The following is a 5,662-nucleotide window of genomic DNA, read 5'->3' as shown; positions in this document are numbered from 1 at the left end:
AGTTAACCTCGTCGGACCCTGTTCATTCGAAAGCTTATCGCGTTTCGCCTCGTCAACGTGAAGTCATGACCGCTGAAATAAACAAGATGTTAGAGCTAGGTGTAATCGAGCCAGGAGAGAGTGATTATACCTCGCCTCTTATCTTGGTTGAGGTCCCAGGCAAAGAGCCGCGGCCATGTATCGACTACCGCAGGCTCAATTTAATCACGAAGGACCAGACTTATCCAATACCGCATATCGAGGAAAGGCTTGAGAAAGTGAGCAGTGCTAATTTCATCTCTACGCTCGATTTAGTCAGAGGGTATTGGCAGGTTCCATTGACCGAGAGGGCAAGGAGGCTTGCAGCGTTTATTTCCCCGATGGGAACCTTTCGTCCTGAAGTCCTGAGTTTTGGATTAAAGAATGCGTCATATTGCTCCTCTAGCCTTATGGACCAGGTGCTACGAGGAATGGAGGACTTTGCACTTCCCTATCTCGATGACATAGCTATCTTTTCTTCATCATGGGCGGACCATATGCAACACCTGCGAACCGTGTTCTGTCGGCTACGAGAGGCCAACTTAACTGTTAAGGCTCCCAAATGCCAATTAGGGCGCGCGGAGGTAGCTTATCTAGGTCATGTAATAGGGCAAGGCCATCGTCAGCCTTCCGAGGTTAAACTGACCGCGATAGACAACTTCCCGCCACCACGCACCAAGCGGGACATCAGATCATTCCTTCCCACGAAACACAGAACCTCTTAAAAACTTCTTGAAACGGCTACAAACGGCTATAGACGTCTTGGTCTATGATAAGACTGAAAATAGAATTTCTTCTAAACATAATTTCAGCACTTGGAATATGCTAGTATATATTCTACCTGCGGCAAAACCCACTACTGGTGTCACTAGAGTCTATTTTGGTAAACACATTCAGAATGTCTAACTCAAGAACTTTTCTAGATCTTTTTGTCTAAAAGTGCATAAAATGCCAAACGACGTGTTAAAAGTGCGGTTACCGTCGGCCTTTGGCGTTAGCGAATAAAAAACGCCGCAGACAAATCGAACTCGTTGGAAGCAACATAAGTTAATTGGCTTTGATGTTAAATAATTTCACACCAGAGCTTAAACAATCAAGGGCGTGTTATTGTTTTCCATACGGGGCGCGCACACGATGCCTGGAAACCATCAGCAGCAGGAGCGAAACGCCGGCGTTGCAAAGCGGTGTCACAGAGCCACCACCGCGCTGCGATCACTTCGGCGGCACAATCCAAATTTGTCAGACATCTCATTCCGTGCTGGAAACACTGGCTGGCAGGAAGTTTGAAAAAACGGTCGCTGCCGCCAGTAATGTCTCGTACGTGGGTTCGTTATGCCAGTTGTGCGTCATTCTAAGCCGTTCTGCACATTTATACTGGATATTAAGTGGAGTCATTTAGCTGTGCTGATGCTTTTTGCGTGTGTTTTGCATTAGTGCTTCGTAACATCGGCTGTATTGCCTGTTTTCGCCGACGGCTTACTACCACAATGGCGGGATCTGCGTTCGCGGCCTTCGTGTCTCGGTGTGTCTTTGTACGTCGCACGTTCGGATAACACTTTTTCCGGTAAGTGAAATACATTGCACTTCGTTTTTCGTCAACAATGTGAATATTTTTAGGTGTTACGCACGACAGTTCTTGATAGATGGGCTCTCCTGCTCTGCGAGTTTTCGTCTTTACTTTTATATGAGGGTTCTGCTTGTGTTCAGCCGTCCAGCACTACCACGCTCCATGACTTCCGCAACACCAGTCAGAACTTTGCCCTGCTTTTTAGTCTGTGGTTAACATAGCACGAACCAACCGAAGGAGTGCATTCGAAGACGACGCGCTGGCTGTAATGCTGAACCGGACTGAACTCGCCCTATTTTGTGTCCTTTTGTTCTTGCGTGTGCGCGCGTGTGTCAGTGACTATGCAGTTTGTAGCGTTCCCATTTTATAGCAAAACAAAATTATAACTGCAATGTTTACTTTCCAAATTAAATCGTCTGCTGATGTACAAATTTCACTTGTTTTGTTCTAAATAGGCAGCAAAACCTTTAACCTAGTAGGTGCTTCATCTGGGAGTGAAATCACGACAGCTTGGCATTTATTAATGAATGACTGTGACTGGGGGTCACCTTATTTGTAATTGCAAATCTGCCTTTCAACTGACTTGATGCTCTCTTTTGTTCCTTTCACTCTATAGACGGCTGGACATCCTTCTTGTAGCTTGGCGCTAGCTGGATGACGGGACCTCATCGTGATCAGTGTAAGCCAATGTACTGTACCCTCTCTGGCCTTCCCAGTGCTTTTTATATGGGTTAAGGCCAGGGAGCGCTTCGTGGTAAAATAGCTAGTTGGTGTCTCAAAACGGTCATTTCTTGCGCTGGTTCTTTATAAGCTGCCACTATTATAACCAATTTCTCAGTGCCAGTATACATACACAGTTCTACTATTAGTTTCCCCCAAAGCCTTACAAAATTTAACTCTAGGTAGTGCTACGTAAGAACTCGCAAATTAACTCTGTTGTGTCATACAAGTATTCCATACATGAGTGAAAATTTGCTACAACAGTGTACATTACACCTTGTTTCCCTAATACACAGATGTATTCAAGCCAGCATTTGATTAGTTTCGTATTCTAAATGTTTTCTGTGTGATTTAGTTTTTCTACAGGAATTTACTGTACAGCATCAGCAAGCAGTCTAATTTAAAATTTGTGTGCTGTAAAAGGTGTGGTTTGCCGCTAGAATTGATAAAACATGGGCCGAGGCTTCCATACAAGGACAAACTTTAATTTCGCTCTACCACCGTCAGCAGTTGGCTGGCGCTTGCAAAATGAAGCACATCAGGTAGCTTGTGTCAGACTTTTTTTAACCTTATTGTGAGGAGATCACGAAGTGATGTGTGGAGGCGCCTGTGTCTGAGATATAGATTATGCTGCAACAGATGTGCGTGTAGAACAGGCATGATGCTGAGGGTTCCTGCAGTTTGCAGAGGTGCTTTTAAAATTTTCTCATAACTGCTTTTTTTACCTGTGCCGTTTTTTGTCACCTGTTTCAATAATATAATTGGAGGTGTCAGAATTTAGCAATTTATTTGCCCTGGCCCATTAGCCTGCCACATTTGACTTTTCACTAGGTGGGCAATTATTCAGCATGGACCATTACTTGAATACACCTTTTTGTGTGCAGTGGCTTCTCAATTGCGGGTCAACGTAGATGCTCATAATTACCTCATGCTATAGATGCACTGATGAATTTGCTACCTATACGAATCACTTTGCACTTTCTCGCGCAAGCAGCATGTTAACACTTCCAAGACAGTGGACAATTTTATCGTTTGATCACATCATGAGATACTTTCAATATTGTATGACGCATCATTTGTGTGAGGTGTTGCCCTAAACCAATTAGGGTCACATGAAAATATATCAACAAAAGTGATTGATCCAGCTAGGAGTGTTGCTTTGGAACACTACTTTATCACCAGTCCTTTGCATGCTACCTGCTTACTCTGTACTGCGTCATGTTTAAGTTTGAAAGAAAGGCAGTGCGAAATGCCAAACTTGCTTTTAGCTAACAATATAAAACGCTGTTTAACTTTTTTAATTAAGCTAGTACATCCTTTACCTGCAGAGTGAATTACTATTTTAAACTGATTATATCTTGCAGGAAGCTTCTCAGACTTGATAATGGGAGGAACGAGGTGAAGGACACATTACACAACTGGTACCGCAGGCGTAAGTCCAGGCCCGTGTCACCTAGGAAACGTGAAAGAGCACGCATTGTCTCTGTCGTCTGCCAACTCTGTGGCCATGCGCCTAGCAAGAGGTTCTCCGACAGTGGTCCATTGTGTAAATGTCTCAAGGTATCTGCCATTGTCAGTCTTTCACGCACATACTCAGGGCACACCACGAGCACATGTTCTATAGTCTCTACAGTGCCACACACTGAACAGTCCGGGGAGTCTGTCCGTCCAATAATGTGCAAATATTTGCGCGTGAAGGCGACGCCTAATCGTGACCCTTTTTCTTCCCCTCTTCCCCTTCACTTACGTAGAATAGCAGGCCAGATGCTCCATTATCCGGCTGACCTCTCTACATTTTCCAGTCATTAAAATAGTTCTTCTTTTCTTCTCAGACTTGTTTGACAGGTTGATAAGTGGCTTTTTAGCCACAAAATACCATATATTAATTTAAAGGCTGACTTTGACTCTGCTATGCAATTTAATGACTATATGCCAGGAAGTACTTAAGCGTATATACCTTAAGCGTACATGCATTCATGCCTTAAGATACCCGTAATTTAAGGGAAAGGAGTGCTTATATTTATTTTTAATGTGAGGCAAACTTCTTACTTAGCACATATTGCTAATTGAAGTTCCAATTTCAGTATTCCCATTTCCTCCCTCGCGTTTTCTCCCCCTCTTCTGTGCAGGTATTGCTTGCCTATGTCTACAAGAACCGTCACGCGTGGCCTGTGACAGCAAGCTTTTGTGGGCAGCAAGTGCTCTCCTACGAAGGCTGGCCTGCTCTGGCAGCGGCGGCAATCATCTTCAAGATTTATCCATGATCACCTTTGCTGCTATTTGTCACTCTTGTTAATTACACTTTCTGCATCTTTTCTCATTTATTAGGTAATAAAGTATGAGTATGTGACGTGGTGTGAAGTTGACGTCTTGCTGCATTTTCGCTTGCAATCATCTGTTATGCATGAAAAGCTCATCGTACAGTTTATGAAAAAAAATAACAGCATATTGTGATTTATCTTTCAGTTCTGGTAATGTGCAACGTACAAGGAATTCACTAATGGACGATATGCCGAAGAACTGGCCATTACTTCTACGTGATGCTGTGCAAGCATGTAGTGTTACCTTACAAGAGACACCCCCAAATTAAGCTACAATTTACTTTTAAATGAAGCATGGACATAAGAAAAAACATTTATATTGCTAGTTAGAGTGGTTCGCAGAGTGTTTCCAGATGTGTACTATCCTTTATTTCTTAATTTGTTGCAGCATAGCGTTCTGTTTCGTATACTGGTGTAAGGCTATTGTGCCCCCTGTAGCTGAAACCAGGATGTAATTTTCGCCTGAACTTTAGCACCACTGACAAAATTTTTCTTTGCTAGAAACTATTTCAATTTAGTGGAGACCCAGCAGGGCGAAGTTTTGTCAATAATGACGTGTTTCATGCAGAGATGTTCTTGTTTAGGTCAATGGGCGAACATTGGCATGATATCAGCATACAATACAGAACTTCTTTTATTTGCAAAATAATTCTGACAGGCGGCATGCAATTGATTGGTCTAATTAAAAAGCACTAATTGACCAATGAGGCTGTACTACACTATTCCCATGGTTCACATCTGGGAAAACTACCTGTGCATCACTCTATCCGACAATATACATGTTTTTCTGATGTCCATGCCTCGTTTAAAATAAATTGTAACTGTGGGCAAACGTCGGGTTACTGTAACAGCTGCCGCAAAAAAATTGAGGGAATGTCTAATAAAAGTCTTCAGTTGTTCTTGTCAAGCCGTCCATTAGACAACTTTTAGCGTAACGTTAGCAGGGCTTACTGAAGTACTTCTAGACGTCCATGGCTACAAAATGTCTTGATCAAGACAGCTACTAGGCTTTTGAATTAGTCGTTCAAGACATCTT

General features: G+C 43.0%; 1 long non-coding RNA gene across 2 annotated transcripts; it reads left to right on the top strand.

Moving 5' to 3' along the window:
• The first annotated feature begins 1,471 nt into the window (after nt 1-1,471).
• Nucleotides 1,472-4,654, top strand: LOC142574433 (uncharacterized). Of its 2 annotated transcripts, XR_012826534.1 has the most exons (4): nt 1,472-1,582; nt 2,202-2,264; nt 3,670-3,865; nt 4,435-4,654. It is a non-coding gene; the product is annotated as an uncharacterized LOC142574433 (long non-coding RNA). The 2 variants fall into 2 exon arrangements; XR_012826533.1 differs by lacking the exon at nt 1,472-1,582 and having other exon boundaries at nt 2,051-2,264.
• The last annotated feature ends 1,008 nt before the right edge of the window (nt 4,655-5,662 follow it).

This window comes from Dermacentor variabilis, chromosome 3, assembly GCF_050947875.1.
Source record: "Dermacentor variabilis isolate Ectoservices chromosome 3, ASM5094787v1, whole genome shotgun sequence".
Classification (NCBI taxonomy): Eukaryota; Metazoa; Arthropoda; class Arachnida; order Ixodida; family Ixodidae; genus Dermacentor; species Dermacentor variabilis.
This window is presented reverse-complemented; position numbering and strand designations above follow the sequence as displayed.